This window comes from Strix aluco, chromosome 5, assembly GCF_031877795.1.
Source record: "Strix aluco isolate bStrAlu1 chromosome 5, bStrAlu1.hap1, whole genome shotgun sequence".
Lineage (NCBI taxonomy): Eukaryota > Metazoa > Chordata > Aves > Strigiformes > Strigidae > Strix > Strix aluco.
Window position 1 is genome coordinate 48,503,286 of NC_133935.1, and position 17,001 is coordinate 48,520,286.

The 17,001-nt window shown below is 37.0% G+C and overlaps 1 protein-coding gene across 3 annotated transcripts in view; it reads right to left on the minus strand.

The window, feature by feature from the left end:
• The window catches only part of CNOT2 (CCR4-NOT transcription complex subunit 2), a 90,860-nt gene that overhangs the window by 39,223 nt on the left and 34,636 nt on the right, over positions 1–17,001 (minus strand). The window lies entirely within an intron of this gene.

Sequence of the window (17,001 nt, forward strand, 5' to 3'; positions counted from 1 at the left end):
GAAAACTTAATCCCACAGCAAGGTCATACATTGCTAGAGTATCTACCGCATGCAGTGCATATTTATACACCTGACACTTATTTACATAAAAATACACACATCTCTTTAGATTGCTAATCTACCTGCCTATGAAATACTATCACAACACAGTGTGGGTTAACCAAGCCCTGTTTTAACCTAACACGTTAATGTTCAAATCAGTGAAATGGCACATACTGGTCAGCACTGAGCAACTTGCCCAGCTTCTTGTACCACACAGGGAGACTGGAGAGAGCGCAACCACCAGAATGGTAATCAACCCTGAGCTACTACTGCCCTACATAACGTACCTTCAAACAGATCTTTAACATCTTCAAAGGTAAGGAAACTAAATTACAGTTAGCTTATGAAATGCTCTGAGCCCTAAAATTTAGTATCTTCACTACTAACAACATTAGCTAAACTTAAACCCCACAGGACAATTTAAAAAAATTTTTTTAGAGTCATTTTGCACTACCTTATGCTCACGCTTGGAATTGAAATTTCAAAACATTTATTCTGATCGGCTGTAAGGAGAGTTACTTTCAGCTTGAAATCCTCTTATCCCTACTGACAGTAAATTACTGATATTCCACAGTGTGGCTTATTCAAATTTCACCTTTACTGAGGAAGATTTGTAGGCAGTGTTTAATACGTGGGTGCTCCTATACTAGTAACAACTCCATGATTTCAAAGTCATAGGAGTTCTGAGTAAAAGTAAAGTCAACATTTGGGGTGCAATTTAATACAGCTATAATCACAGAATTGCCCTAAAACGCTCAGCTAAACAAAAGCCTATTCTACTACTCCTACAAGAGTGTTTCAGATATTTAGACTACTGATGTCTCAGAACAGATTTACCATGTGTTACACCTATGTGAAGGCATGGAAAGGTACTGCACACCTTCTCCAGATGAAACTTCTATTTTATGATATTTACAAAGATGTGCACATGTAAGGTCCCAAATTGCTCAAATGCATTCAGCTGACTTTCACACTTGTAGTGCAGCTTTCATTACACTATAAGAATATCCCACTGTGCTAATCCCCTTACAATGCAATTATCACCTACCAGATGGGATGGAGCATTTAACAGGCTAAGGGGATTATCTTGTCCTTTGCTCTGAGTAAAGTGCTGAGAGATAAGCAGTTGCCTTTAACTGCTGTAAAAAGGATAGTGAAACACTTTGGTGAAGCTATCCCGAGCAATGAGGACAAGCTGAGCATCTCAACCAACTACTGTTCTTGAGAAGGTAAAAAGCAGCTTCTCACAAGTCCTGAAGAATATTTTGGTGCTCCTCTAATACCTGAGATAAGAGAAGAATTTTTTTTGCCACATAACCTTCTCTTGTGATACATCATCAGAATAACAAAATTTAATTGTGATAGAAAGCAAGTCACTGAAGCACACACCATACTGTACTAATGTAATACCTAACCCTGAGCTACAGTACAGGGACTACGTAAGGGGAAAAAACTGCCTTTGACCCTGTAGCTTTTGACCTTATTTCTGCAAAGGCTTACACATGGCTGGCTACACACACAGGGTAAAGATTTCTGAGTCAGCGGGGTAAGGTCAGAGCTTTCAGTCTCAAAATATACATTTAAAGCTGCTGCATGCAAGCTACTGTGTCCAAATATGAAGTCTATATACTGAAAAGTTCAAAGATATTTTAAACACTCTCCACTAAATTTAAATTGTCTAAAAGATTATTTTTTATGTTGGTAGTTGTATAAGACAGTGGCTCAAAACCTAAACAAGATTATGTCCTGAAGACTGAAGTGTACTGATATTAATATGGAGTCTTACAAAAGCATGTTATTAAAAATAAATTAATAAAACTTTTAATAATTAGATAAATATTGAGATTTTTATTGGCAACCCATATTTCTACATGATACCCAACAGAACTGTGTTGATGAACTCCAGAGAGCAGAGCAGCGCATTGCAGGCTGCAGCTGCAGGGCAAGAGGGGAAGGCCGGAGGAGCCCTGCCTCCAACCCAGCTGCATGGCCGTGCCTGACTGCTCTGAAGACCTTCAAAAACTTTTTGCAGAGACCAACATTTCTTCACAGCAGCAGTTTTGTAAGTGATTCCGAGTCGTTCAATGCTGCCAAGTGAAGCAGCAGCATGCAGTGCTCAGGCTGTCCACACTCCCACCGAAGGAAGGGTGCAGGCACTTGGAGGGCATTCTGGCAGCAGCCTGCACCCCTAACAGGATTTCACTTCACCAGAAAGAACTGCCACTTGCTCTGAGAGTGAACCACAGCACAGATCACGACAGAGAAATGTGACGTTGCAATTCACACTGCTATCCAGTCCTGTTACAAAACTACAGCACAATAAAATAAGGCAGCTGCTACAGACCAGTAACTGAAAGGACAGGAACTGGGATTAGATTGAAGCTGCAGCTGCTGTAGCCAGGCTGCTCACTTTTTGCTTGTTCTTAGGCTAACACCAGCAGCCAATTTATCTACTTCCCAGTAATCATCAGTGACAGTAAACGGCTGGCAAACTTTTGATTCAGAGCACCTATCCCTGTGCAGACTTACAATATTACAGCAGGTTTACACAATGACAGTGTCAGATGGTTGCCAAGTTAGCAGTAGGCATCTTCATATCCACGTTAACTTATTCCATTATTCACATATTAATTAGTCAGTCATGCTACAAGCATATGCACAGATACTGGAAAAACACCGTTGCAGTACTACTTATTAAGAAGGTGTGAGAATAACCGAGGCTGCGCGAAACACAGGCAGATCTGCAGATGGAACTTTGTTGCTTATTTCTTAGGGCAGGAAGTCACCAGGAACCTTATACGCAAAGACTTCAGCTCTTTTTTCATAGACCACTAGTTCACTGTCCAATCATCTACAAAAGTAAATACAGCAAAGTTCATGCAGCACTTACAAATACATTTTATACCCTTTGGAAAGCCACAGTGACCTGAGGTTTTGTACCTTCACAGGGTCTAGACTGATGAGGTGAAAAGGCAGAAACGAGCTCTTGTATTTAAGTCCTTCATATATACATACCTATATACACACACATTTATGCCAACACAATCCCACAGAAGCAGTACTCCAGTTGCATGGTAATTTTATTAAGTAAAGAATTCCTGTCTACTCAGCCTAATTTCATACAGATCCTTCTCCTAGTCCTGTAACTACTTCTGTTCTACTGTGGGAACCCAGTCCTCTATTGCACAAGACACATTGGCAGTGTAACAATTCATTAAAAATGTAAAAATGATGCACTTCTGTCAGTTCATCCTTTATCATAAAATTGCAAAACTACTTCAAACTCCCACTGGTAGACCCATGTACAAATATTATTAGAAAATATTCATGGTGACAGAGGAAAGAAAGGGAAGGAGCCACATGTCAGGATGGAGTTCAGAGAACTAACCAGCCATGCTGCCGCAAACCATGCCCAATTTTCAGATGAACACAAACACTTCTTTCAAAGCAGAAGCACATCATGTTTAAAAATCAGATTTGCCCACAACTTCAAGTTAATATTAACCAAGCAAAATGTAGTCACAAACCTGACAAGACCTACAAATACTTCTGTGTAACATTTCCTAACAACCACCACTATGGGGGAATTAAAAGCACCATACAAATGTTAAGAACTTGAAGCATCTAATAAGCAGTTTGCTACAGTCATTGACCTTTATTCTTCAGCTGAACAGGTAACACAGGACAACCAACAGTACTTAAAAAAAAAACAAACAACAAAAAAACCAACAAAACCACCAAACAAAAAAACCAACCAGATATCAAGACAAATTCTTTTCATTGCAAGAAACACTGCTGTATAGCATACTTCAGCACACAAAAATTTGTTTATTATAGCAATAACTTAAAATATGTTATTGACACAGAATTTATAAGGAAAAACTATTAAAAATTTTGGCATCTTAAGCTGCAAAAAGATCTTCTCTAATCTCTATAAAATGATACTATGATTGTATATTACATTAGTTTAACAGCCTGAAGCAAATTATAGTATTAAAATATGCAAACTAATTATGTTTCTGCTTTGCAATATTAGTATAGGTAGTGCCCAAGGAGAGCTCACTCACAACATTAACATAGCCAACTCTAAACTAAGAAGATACTAGAAAATCTCCCTGGAGAATGAATATTTTTAATTTTGCATAGAGGAGAAAAATCGATCATTGCATTACAACTGATTAAACTCATCATCTTCATGAGAGCTGAAAACCATATACAGTAATACAAGTTAAAAAAAAGGAAACCACTTCAGGAATTTTAACAGTATCTTCCCTTCCTGCTACTCCAATGACTATGGTATTTGTCAACATGCACACTATCATTACATTACAGCGATCAGAAGTTGTAATCTCAGTCTGATGTTACAGAACTTCCACCCATCTATATATTAAGGCTTCTGATGTTGCTGTTTAGGTCTTACTAAGCAAAGGTAATAATTTACTCTGTTTTTCTCTTCTGTTACAAATCAGTGTTTTCACATAAGGTAACATACTTGCATATCCAAAATACCGACAAAAGCGACCCTTAATGAGCTTCTGAGTGGCAAAAAAGTGTCTCAAAAATGTGTCTATGACAAGTCACATGCTGGTAACCACCAAATCAGCCTGCAATTTAAGTCAAAATATAGAATTTGGAATTCCATCAGTTGGTAAAAGATAGCATAAATTCAATTTATAGTAAACACCGCTGCTCTTTATGATCCTGGTTCTCAGTGTCAAAGATAATTCCTATTTGGCCCAAACTGGAACAGAATATGTACTACCAATTTGCTAGATGCAAAAGATCTCTCAAATCCCAATTCTTTAGTGATAAGTTAAAAAACACCATGAAAGTACACCGGTGCAAAATAGACGCATTTTATTTTCAGGATGAAAGACAAAGCAAAACTAGGAGTTGAGATCCTTTATTCCCTCATTTCATTTCACAATCACGGTCACTTAATTTCTCCAAGGTGACTGATAATGTCTAACAGTACACTACATGCTGATGATACCATAGCCCTTCAAACAACTTTGTAGTATCAACAGTACATAATAATGAAAAATTGAACATTTCACTATATTTCTTTTTTGTTAAGAAGTCTTTTCCTTGATGAGCTTAATAGTGGCACAGATTTGCACTCACTGTAAAAGTACAATAGTAAAATAGCCGTTTTGTCCATCTTTAACAACTGGCTTTATATTCTTTTAATTTATGTAAGTATTAAGTTTAAATCTCAGAAATATGGAAGAGCGGAATGAAGACCACCACAATATATGAGACACAAATCTACCAAAAAGCTTGAAGGTTGGATAGACTTTAGAATCTCATAGTACTTGTGCCATATGGTTCATAAATTCATTATTTTCCAAATTCATGGTGGACTGTAGAAAATAGCAGCCATATAGCAACTATGTGATTTACAGACTTACTTAGATCAAGTTTCAAAGTAGTTTGAGATATAACCAACCTCCTTAAAACACTGCATGGTCTTTCCTTTCAAAAAGAAAATAATGACAGATGAGATGCATAGCAACTTCTATGCAAGAACTTCAGACAAAAATTTTGAGCATGAAGGAAATAATATCTAGTTATGATTTTAGACTATCCTTCACTCATGTTCTCAAGAACAGCCATCTAAAAGGTAAAATTTTTCAAGTGTCCTATAAAGTATAATAATGCTTTCAAAAGCTACACTAAAACTGTGAATCTCTGCTGCATGCAAACTATGTCAGGAAAGTGCAGTCCCTAACATCAAACAAGCCACAGAAAAGCCACAGAAATTCTGATGACCAAGACCTACATGCTGTTTTAAACTCTTAACCATCCTTAACTATTATGAAATGAACATTTAAAAACACTCTTGAAATAAAACCGTACAGGAGGAATAAGAAAAACTATCCTCCATTAAAATAAACCAACACTGAAATTACTAAAGCTGAACTTGAAAACTGAGATTACAAGAAACTCCATTTGGTTTCACAACATGGTTGACACCATGTTCATTCTAGGGCAGATTCCCATAGGTTGTGCTCCTACTAACAACACGCATAAGGTTTAGAAGATGTGAGAAACCAACAGTGGTTTGCACTAAGCTGTGTGGAGGCCTTTTATGGGTCTGCTTAGTAAGACGTACTCATTCAGGAAATAATCTTTGGACATGCCATTCAACAAAATCCAAACACACACAAGAAAGACATTTCAAAGATGAGAAAGGCAGCAAGGGATCTGGAAAGTGACCAGAAGAGCAAATGAACTAGCACTACATCTATAGCCCCTGTGGGGAGAAACCAAGAAGAAGCAGATGCATTCCACCTTATTTAGTGATGTGACCTGAGAAGAAGCAGGAGCGTGTCCTTTGTAGACATGGCAATGAAGTCACAAGTCCTGATGAACTGCACACAAATACATACCCACTCACACACTGTAAAATACACAGCTGGATTATCCGTTGGAGACATGGTTTAAGAATTTTGTTTATCAGGAACAACTATTGCTTGTCTCATATTATTGAGTAAATAATATTATTTATCATATTAAGGAAAAAAAAAATCCAAACCAATATACCACCTTCAACAGCCTAACCAAAGTGTAAGTACATTTACCCACTTGCTCTCTTCTTGATGCTTCCTGTCATTTGTAATATTTACAGTCCATTCAAGACTAAGAGTGGTTCTAGGTTTATTTAACAGAGCATTTCTGACTTACTATTGTAAAACACTATACGCTTGGCTGTGCAATGCCCTTCAACTCTAAGGTTTCACCATGAAAGATGACTGCATTTTAGAAAGAAGTGACAATTGTGCCAGTAACTTTAGGGGGCAATATATTGGCTCATACTTTTAAATTCAGTGTTATTTTAAGTATGCATGCAGCAAACAACAGCAACGATCTTGAAAATAAATCATGTACTGGCATACTCCTGTTACCTACTTAAGGCACTCCTCAGCCATAGTATTTTTTTAGAAAAGAAACTAGTTCAATTTGTAAACAAAAAGTAACTTTTAAAGTGTATTCTCAGTTGATGATCCATCAAGACAATTATCAGATGAATATACACTATCTGTGTATCATATTTATTTACTGATTTTCTTTCGGGAATACCATCAAAGAAGAAAACAGTTATGCTAAGAAGCCAGACTTAACCAAAATTAAGTTCAAAAAACAAACAAGCTTCTGAAGTACCTATGCTGTCATGGGAAAACAAAATAAAACGCAACAAACAAGCAAAGCAGCACATAAAATAACAGATAGGCAAGCTTGCATTTCTAGTAACTATCACAGTAAACATGTCTATGAAAACTGGTATATGAAAACTACTTGCAGTTTTAACTAAAAATTGATTTTGCAATTGAACAACATCACAGTTTGCCATACAGACTGCATTAGTGCTTTTGAGTATTTTGCTGTAGACAAAACAAGTTTTGCTGTATTTTAGAAACTACCCTTTCATAACTAATTAAAATAATTCACCTCTAATTCACCAAGTTAATCTATTTGAATTTTATCTCCAGTTTCATGCCTGGGCTTGCCTTTTCTGTTGCTTTGTGGCATGTTTTTTTAATAACTAAAAAGGCACTTTACCCAGTTAGAAATTCTAGATCTACTCATATGCAGTCTAGAGAGTCAAAAGATTAGGAAATCAGCTACAGCACTGAGTTCTTCAGAAATAACAAAATCCTATCATTCCCTCCAGTCCCCAGAGAAAGAAGTTGGAATTTGGCATTTTCTTAAACTCAGAGCAAATCAATAAAAATGCAGTTTCTGTGTTCAGCAGAATTCTGCTGCAGCAAATTGTGCGTATGGCCAAACTCACATTATGTATGTGCAGTCTGAATGCTGGATCAGGTAACTGGAGAAATGAACCGATAAAATAAAATCATACTAAGCACATGTAAATTGTTCTCAAAGACTCAGAACTGTCACAGATTCTATGCACTTCTCATGGAGATAAAAGAATAGTGACAAAAAAGCCAACAGTTAAAAGAAATTTGCACTTCCTACTCTAAAAATTAGTTTCTGTATGAAGTAAGTCGTAGAAGTAGTTATAATTTAAGACTCTTCAGCTGAAAACTCAAGGAGGTGTGCCAAGACAACGGGGCAAAGCAGATATAGGGAACAAGAAGTTTCAGCCTGAAAAAAACTTGCAATTTGTATAAGCAACAGAAAACAGGGGATTTCAGCAGGGAAATGTCAGTCTGCTGTCAGAGTACTGGTACAATCAACTCTCTCTTTAATGTACTCCCCCTCTGCTAGAATGCACCAAAACAGGACAGTTAATTTACTAGTATTTGTTCCATGATATGTGTATGGGCATATAGCAGAGAAAAGATCCTCAAGGGACAAAAACGCACTCCTATAAAGAGAATTAAGCAGGTTAAGTGATAATCAGACAGGCAGTAAACCAGATTTGGAATTCTAGCATCTTTATTCATATAATCCCCAGACAGGACAAATATGTTAAAAAAATGCAAAAATCTTAAGTATGATTGTTGATTAAAAGCTCAGAACAGTTGCTGGGGGAAGAGAAAAAAAGACTTTTAACAGGTTTTCATTCTTCTTTGGTATTCAGTAGTCATCACATTCACAAAACACATTTTTTAATAACAATTAGAACACGAAGTTAACTAAGATTAAGTAGGTTGGACTTCAGCTTCACCATCAAGAGACCTGCTATGCTAAAATATTTCTTCTCTACCAAGTGCTACAGCTTCAATATTGACATGATGTACTTTGCCACCTTTGATGCTTGGTATCACTCCTAGCCACTCAACACCTTTTTCCACAAACATGCAACTCAGATGATGCACACATGGACCACCACAGTTTAACCTGGAAAACAAACCAGGTCCTAATCTAGCCCAAACCAGCCAACTGCTCTCACTAAGGTCCCACTTGTGAAGCAGAGATAATTGCTCCCAGTGTTACAGAAATTATATAAAGGTTTTATTAATAAAGAGCATCTCAGAAACCTTTTATTCTGATAAGTTCCCTAAGAAGTTATAAAACTGAAAGAAAACCCTTGGCAGAGTAACATGCAAACCTTATCTTACACTGAAATAAGGTGGTAACCATTTTTCTGAATTAGACGTATTGTAACTAGTATGTTAATACCTGATACTCTGCCCAAGAAAGAGTCCTTAAGTGTTCTGCAAGTGAACTCCCTGCTACCACTTACTGAAAGCGAGAAAAGCCATTTACCCACTTGGAGGACACATGTATTTTATTGCCACCATAGTTGCAAACAGAGGGTCTACTTTTTGGTACTTCACAACAGACAAATTAATCAGCAAGCTTCATTACACTCCCTCTTTTTAAAAGATCTACACATTTAGTTACATGCCAGCCTAGGCATTGCACTTAAAAGAAAGAAAAAGTATATACTTAAGCCTCCTAAATGGTAAGAACAGTTAAAATAAAATAGCCTTAAATAAAAGCAGCACACCAAAACAACAGCCTGCATACTGATAGCCAAACATCTTACTCATTTTGTACAATTTAAAGACTTTTAATTCACATGTAAACTGGATCCAACTGCTTCAAAATCTTCACTGAATTTCTTGTATTTACCAAATCAGTAACTTTTACAGAGAAAGCTGGTGATGAGGAAAGAGAGAACAACACCCCTCAAATGTCTTAAGGAGGCTTTATCCCTTCAGGGGACACAAAACTTAAGACCACCAGCAGCAACGATACTGGCAGGGCAGGGGGTGGTAGCATGGGGTCCGGAGTGGATGAGTCGAAAACATGAAGGCCGGCTGAGCCTCACAGGCAAGGGAAGATGGTTGCTTCCAGTGCAGCTGAGAAGCAACTTTTGAGCACCATTAGGAGGATGTCATCGATACACTTGTCAGTGCACAAGTAAGAAGACCACGTGCACACTCTATCACTGGGGGAGAGTTTCTTCCCTTCCTCTTAATCTTGATGTGGTCCCTTATATCACATGTAAGCCAGGGTGATATCGTTTCATCTGCTAAGTGTCCTCCAGCTTTCTCTGTAGAGTCATTACCTTACATACTCTTCAAGTAATATTTCTTCACAGTTCCTACACACCTGATTCAGTTGAAGCCAAAAATGCCCATTGACAAGCTTTCTAGATCTGTACTTCCATAAAATACTAAGACTTATTAAATGATGTATGTTGCAGTAACTATTGGGTAGTCTGTATCTGTTCACTGGACACTATCTTTTGTTAATTCATTTACTGTTTAAAAACTTTTGCACTATATATCAGACAGGAAGATAAAGCTTATAAACCCAGAGGAAAAAACAAACTCTGAAGTAATTCAAATTTGGTTCATGACCTTTAAATGTTTTCATCACATCACATCTCTTCTGTTATGGGAGAAGAATAAAAGATTAAAAATTAAATAGTACTCCTCTGACTTTTTATTTGCTTTCAGCTGAGACTCTCAGCCAGGAGGCCAGATTTCTGCATCTGTGCTTCAGCTAAAAGAAGGGTAACCAACCATTGCTCCAGCTGGGACATTTCCATGTTGATTTTGAACAGGCTCCTCTTTCCAGGAATACTGCAGTTATCTTTTTGTTCTTGGGTTTTTTTGGTGGGTTTTTTTGGGTTGTTGGTGGGGGTTTTTTTGTGGGTTTTTTTTTTTTTTGTGGGGGGGTATAAAAAGTTAGTGGAATCAGTTGTTAAGACAGCAGCACTGGCTACCTATTCTTTCTTGGATACAGCCAAAACCTTCACATGTGGTTAATCTAAAATACTGTATTTTAAATAAGCCCTGGTTTCCCAAGTATTTCCTGCAGTTAAGCACTATAGTGTCAGATGTAGATCATGATTAATGGAGTAGCAACAGGAATTTACTTTTTTTCTTTTATTAGTCGGATGGAGTTTGTTGACATTAAGTAAATCAGTACTAGACTCATTTCTACCCTAACTTTTGCCGGGGCGGGGGAAGTATGTTCTTGGAGCTCTTTTTGTTTAGGTATCACAAGATAGAGGACAACTGAAAATGAGCACAACTAATTTTAAAAGATTTCTTTAACATTATATTCACATATACAGCATTTAACGTAAACTGACGACCATTTGTTTGAAGCATCCTCAAGAAAGAGATAGCAACAGTATTTTTACTTTATGTTGAATTTTAAGAAATATAGGGTTCCTTTCAGTTTGGGTTTGGTTTTTTTTTTTTTCCAGAGGTATTCTAAAAATAGAAATAGCTGAGAATATGCTGGCCAAAAAATTCATTCTGCACACACAGCACATCAAACATCTTGTCTTACCTTAAAATACAACTGGAAAATTCAAAACATTAAGTATGTTTAATATATTGAATTCTTGAATAGGAAGAAGTATTTACGAGCTGCCACGACTTCCTGGCAACGTACTTGCTTCTCAGTGACTCTCCTTCTCCAGACTAATAGTACATTCTGCAAGAGCAGAAACATTTCCCAAGACAGGTTAAAGTTAAATTCATGTATGGCTTTTTAGCATGTTCTCCTAAAACATACTTGAGAGTCTGTGATTCTTCAGGGCAAATGTAAAAATGCAAGGTTAAAATTAAAGACTTCTATCCTTTGGTTATTTATTATTTTTTTAAATGAAAGCCTTAAGATGCTTTAGAAAGCATGTTTCTCAAAATATTCCAGGGCCTGTTTCTTGTAACCGTCTGACTACGCAGCCAGGCTTTGTTGTGATTACAGCTGTACCAGGTTCAGCCATAAAATAAAGCATGATAAAACAACTTTGATGTTTTTACATCATATCTAAAGAACAAGGACACAGTCAGTCTTATTAAAAAAAAACAAAAACAAAAAAAGAGTTACTGAATTTATTTTAAAGACAATGAAAAAGAACAAGAAATATTTAGGACTTCAAACTGCTGAACTGCAATTCTTCATTGATTTTCTATTATTTAAGTGTTAATTGATGCTAATAAAGAATTTTCAGAGTTAGATACTATACCACACTGTAAAAGATACTGAGATTGCTATCATGCTATCACAAATACAATCACCAAGTAAAATTAAGAAAGCAGTAAATGCACCTATCATGGCTTTCCACTGTACTAATCTACCACACGTTCAATTTAAACCTCTTCAATCATTCTGTTCTCCATTAAAGTCGTCCAAAAAATGAATTAATCTAGTTACACACTCTCTCACTTAAGCAGGTGGACTTCAGACAAACTCTCATATTGTAAAACTTTGGCTCAATATATACTGTAAACTTTGTTCAAATATCAGAAACTTAAATAACATGTCATCTTTCATTTTAAAGCAATTCCCCTTCGAAGCGACAGACTATACGCCACAACATTTTAAAATAGAGCTACCTCAAATTGGCAGTCTAAACTCAGACTGCAAATGTTGCTTAAACCTGGCCCAAGTCCCAGACATGGGATGGTCCCCTCCATCTCATACCTTCCTCACAGTTTCTCAGAAAACAGTCACATGTATTTAGAGCTCCGAGACAGGACAGCAATCTTTAGTGCCTCAACAGCCTGGTAAAACAAGCAACAGGGCATTACTTCCCACTACTCTTTTTTTTTTTTTTCTTTTTAATGAGAACAGAGTATTTTTACTGAAAATGGGACTACTCAGTCTTCACCTAATGTATATAGTCTTGTTCACAATGCAAGTTTTGTAGTTGGCGAAGTGCTTGCAAATGCAAGACCTCAGCTTTCAGTTTTTCTTTTCCTACAGCTGATTTCATAAGATGCAAAAGTTATCCTGACCAGCAGCATTACTATGCTTTCATCTAGAGTTGCAATAGTAAAACACTCAAATCAATTTTAGCCTCAACCCATTTTACCAATATTGCAGATGGGGAAAATACAGGAATTTAAATCATTACACCACAATCTGATGCCAAATTCTTTCAACGCTTCTCAGGATCAGCCAAGTCCTGGAAGAAGTTTTAGCTTCTTGAGTGATACAATCCCTTCCCTGTCCTCCCCCACCCTACACAACCTTGAAGCAGGACTCTCAAAAGTTTTCCTTTTAAAAAGACATGTCATTCCAGCATTAAATCTTGCTCAGGAAAGATACAGAAAGACTAATTTCGTTACCACATTTTTAAAATCCAAAAGAATACTCTAAAGGCATGGATATGCCTGAGCATCATGCTGGTGAAAATATGAAGAGTGATACATTTCATCACAAACCTATATACTGGATAACTGAGGGCAGTTACACATTACATAAATTTGTAACTATTCTTAAACAAAACATCACCCACATAGTGCAGCTCTCTTTCAATGACAGGGAGTGTACAATAATTAGCTCTCAAAAACTACAAATGGCAAAACCATTTACAAATTCTATGTCTTTGATCTCCTTCATTACTGTCATTTTTAAAAAACGGTTTCTGAATTTCTGTGGTGCCATAAGTTTTTTTACTGTACTGTTAAATAAATGTATTCTTTACCACTTTTGTTAACCTTTCCCCCCCTTTTTAAAAGGGAAGTTATCAAAATGCTTATTGCTACAAAGGAAAACGTTCCTGGAGACAGTGCACATAAACAGCCCATGGAGCAGCACTGTGAACAATTCACAACTTCCAAAACTTAGCCACACACACAAAAAAGTATGATTTTTCTAGATCTGCCCAGAGTTTATCTTCAAAGAGCTAGTTTAGAAACAGCAATACTTTTAATGTATACAGGTAAGAGTAAAAGAGCCAAAAAAATATATTCTGTATAGCAACTGGATATATATCCTACATCAAAAGCTTTCTGCTTATTAACAGAAAAAAACTTGATGAGATGGCTGGAGCACCCACATCTAAGTAAAATGCAGAAAAAATTCAGAGTCACAAACAAATGATTTTTTAGGAATCTGAACTTAAACAGTTATCAAGCAAATTCTATTGCAGACAAACCATTTACCTCCAAAATTGGAGAGTCCTGGAAGGGATGATCCATTAGCACTCACTGCTTCTGAAGTACTGAGCAGAATTTTGTGTAGTGCTGAAAGGAAAGGTCTAGGAGACTCAATAAACTATATACATGATGAAAGGCTTTGACAGCAGAACAACGGAAAACAGACATACTGATAGTTGGTAGAAAGCAGTTTACTTAAGATTAAGTGTTCTTTGAGACTATGAAGGTTGTTTAGGATATTCTAAAATTAGTTTAAAAGTGACAGCAAATCAGTTATGGGGAGGGAGGAATACAAACACATAACCATGATCCACCATAGGCTGCAGTTACAAAAATTTGATGGTAAGCAAGTTTTTGGAATTTTGAAGTGACAGAGAGAAGCCTTCTACACATTCATTGGCCAATTCTCACATTAAAGGGCCTGCATAGGAAATTTTTTTTTTTTTTTTTTTAATTAAAGTTTCACTGCAGTGTGAATCATCAATGAGAAGGATTTTCACAAGGATAAGGTTTCACAGCAGTGGAGTCTACTGTCACAGTCCTGCTCTTGCCTGGCTCCTTAAATTTTCAGCCAGTGGGCTCCTTGGTCCAGCTTTGCTACGTGGTTACACCACACCATAGGGGTAGGACAACCTAACAGCCACAGCCCTGATTTATAGTATCTTGACAAGAAACTGTATCTGAAGATCAAGGTATTAGGAAATGAAGAAGGCAAGCACCCTGTTGTCCAAATTCACCTAATCAGAAGAATGAATCCTTGTATGATAGACTACACCATTAAGGAAGTATAACATGTCTGATCACATGCAGTGGTGGATTGAACTAGGGTGGCTAATACAGCTCCCATCCTCAGTTTTTCCATCATGCCCCTTCACCAGGAGCTGCTGACAAGCTGCGTAACACAAGTACCAACCTAGGTACCACCAACTCACTCCTGGTAGGTGATACTGAAATTTGCACAGGATTTGCTACATACCCTGTCCAACCACCCCTACAGCACGTACAACCACCTCTGGGACAGGATCAAGAACACAGTTGAGGGTGGTAACCACATAAACCATCCCACTTTCACTCCACAGGGTGCCAGTCACCTGCCTGGGCTGTTTCCCTTTATCTGTTCAATTACCTTTTCATTGGGAAAGAACAACAACAAAACCCCAATAAACCCATAGATCCAAAAAGATCTTAACTGTTACCTTCACATTTCTCATGTCATGTCAAGTGTTAATACAATCTAAAATTTCAATTGAAAAAAACAAAATATTGACTAATGCCTGTTAATTTACAATTTGGGTACTACAATAGGTGTGCCATAAGAAAATAAGGCTAAAAGAAAAGAATCTGTCAACAAGCCCGAAGAACATACAGAGAAAAGATGCATGACTTGAAGCGCTTTTTCTAAAAAAAATAAATTTGCTAAACTTTAGATTAAATGCTTACATAGCTGGTTTGGGCATGCATAGCCTTAGTTAAGCAAATAAAACTGAGGAGCTGTAAATTTTCTTTTAAAAAATAAACGTTAGAGTACCTAAAAGTTTCTATGTTTGAAGTTATTTAGGAACAAAGTAATTCTACAAAGATTTTCAGTATATTATGGCTCTGTGAACTTTGAAATCTTTCTCTGCATCCTCTGTGTATTCATTTTTCTGGGTTTCCTGTGAATTCTATAGTCCAATTAATTGACAAAAGAGTGAAATGAAACCATTTAGGCTTTTGACTTTCTGGGTAGAAAGTGCATCCTTGGTCAGTTCTATTTCCCTTTTATTGTTTTCCAGTTTAACAGCTTGCTTTCTTACTACATTTCTGATTAATTTCAGAGGAAAAATGATTTCAAATCTCAATTATTTACAGTGATACAACAAACTTCTAAGGAAGCCTAATAAGGTTCCCTCTGAGAACCTAGTGACTTCCAATGTTTCTTATTTGATCTTTTGCTCTGGATTGATGCTTCCTAATTTCTTCTCATATGTGAACATGTGTGCTGTTCTCTACAAGGAGAGTTTCTTTTTGTAAAGACTAGTAACTTACAACTATTCTCTGTAAAAGAGAGTTTTACAGTTTGTTCCCCCCACCCCCTCCATGTGTTCACAGGGACTAACAGAACCTCTGAATCAGGGACCCTGAAATATAACTACCTCAGTCTTGATCAAAGCAACAAGTCTCAATTATTTAATACAAACAAAAATCCACATCTGAAAACATTCTCACAAAAGTATTCTTCTGTTCTAAGTTCTGTTCTAAAACTACTATCAAGGGAAGCAAAACATACATTAGGTATAGTCTTCTGTGAGAGGCTTCTGTAAAATTTCTTGGTATCAGAAGTGCTAGAGACTGGAAAAGAGAGAACAGAGATAGAAGAGTGCACAACCAAATGAGGTTTCTTTTACAAGACAAACCCACTTTAATACTTCAAAAAGAAAAGAGCTGAAGATTACGCTCAATAAATGAATGACTTTTCATCTATGAATCCAGTATTTCAAAACAGGTCTGTCTGGTACTGCTTCATGAAGTATCAGATCTAGTCCACATTCAAATAAGCAGGGCTGCCCTGCCACTCCTGAATCACGTGCTTCGAGCACTCAAGCTATACCAGTCCTTACTCCCTGTACCCTGGTGTCTGCATCTGTCTCGAGCATTTCTGGCTTTAAGAAGTGATCCTATTGCCTGGTTCAGCATAAATAAATTAGTAAATAAGAACAGTCACCTGCCTTCCTTATCACAGCAATTAAGTCAGGACAGCTTTTTCTTCCTGATACCAAGGATATCTGTAACCACAACTTCACCAACTCCCAGCTACCAGTCCGCATACCCCATTGCGGCACTTTAAACACGGGCTCTCAAAGCTGAGCCTTCACCTGTGTAAGGAACTATAATTCCATATTACAGGTTGCTCAGATCTCAGCTTCTTTCAAGTACTACATGGGAGACTTGAAGAGAAACATGCTTTGCCACTAAAATAATTTTCAGAAACTACTAGTGAAAAGGCACACTCTCTAATGGTAAACTACTTAACCAGCTTTGCTCTAGGAAAGCCAAAACAGTCTGGAGACTGCCTTGGAAGCAAAAGCAACACACTGATAAATTGTTCTGAGGACCAAGAAACCAACCTGTGCCAAGCATAACTTTTCCCCAA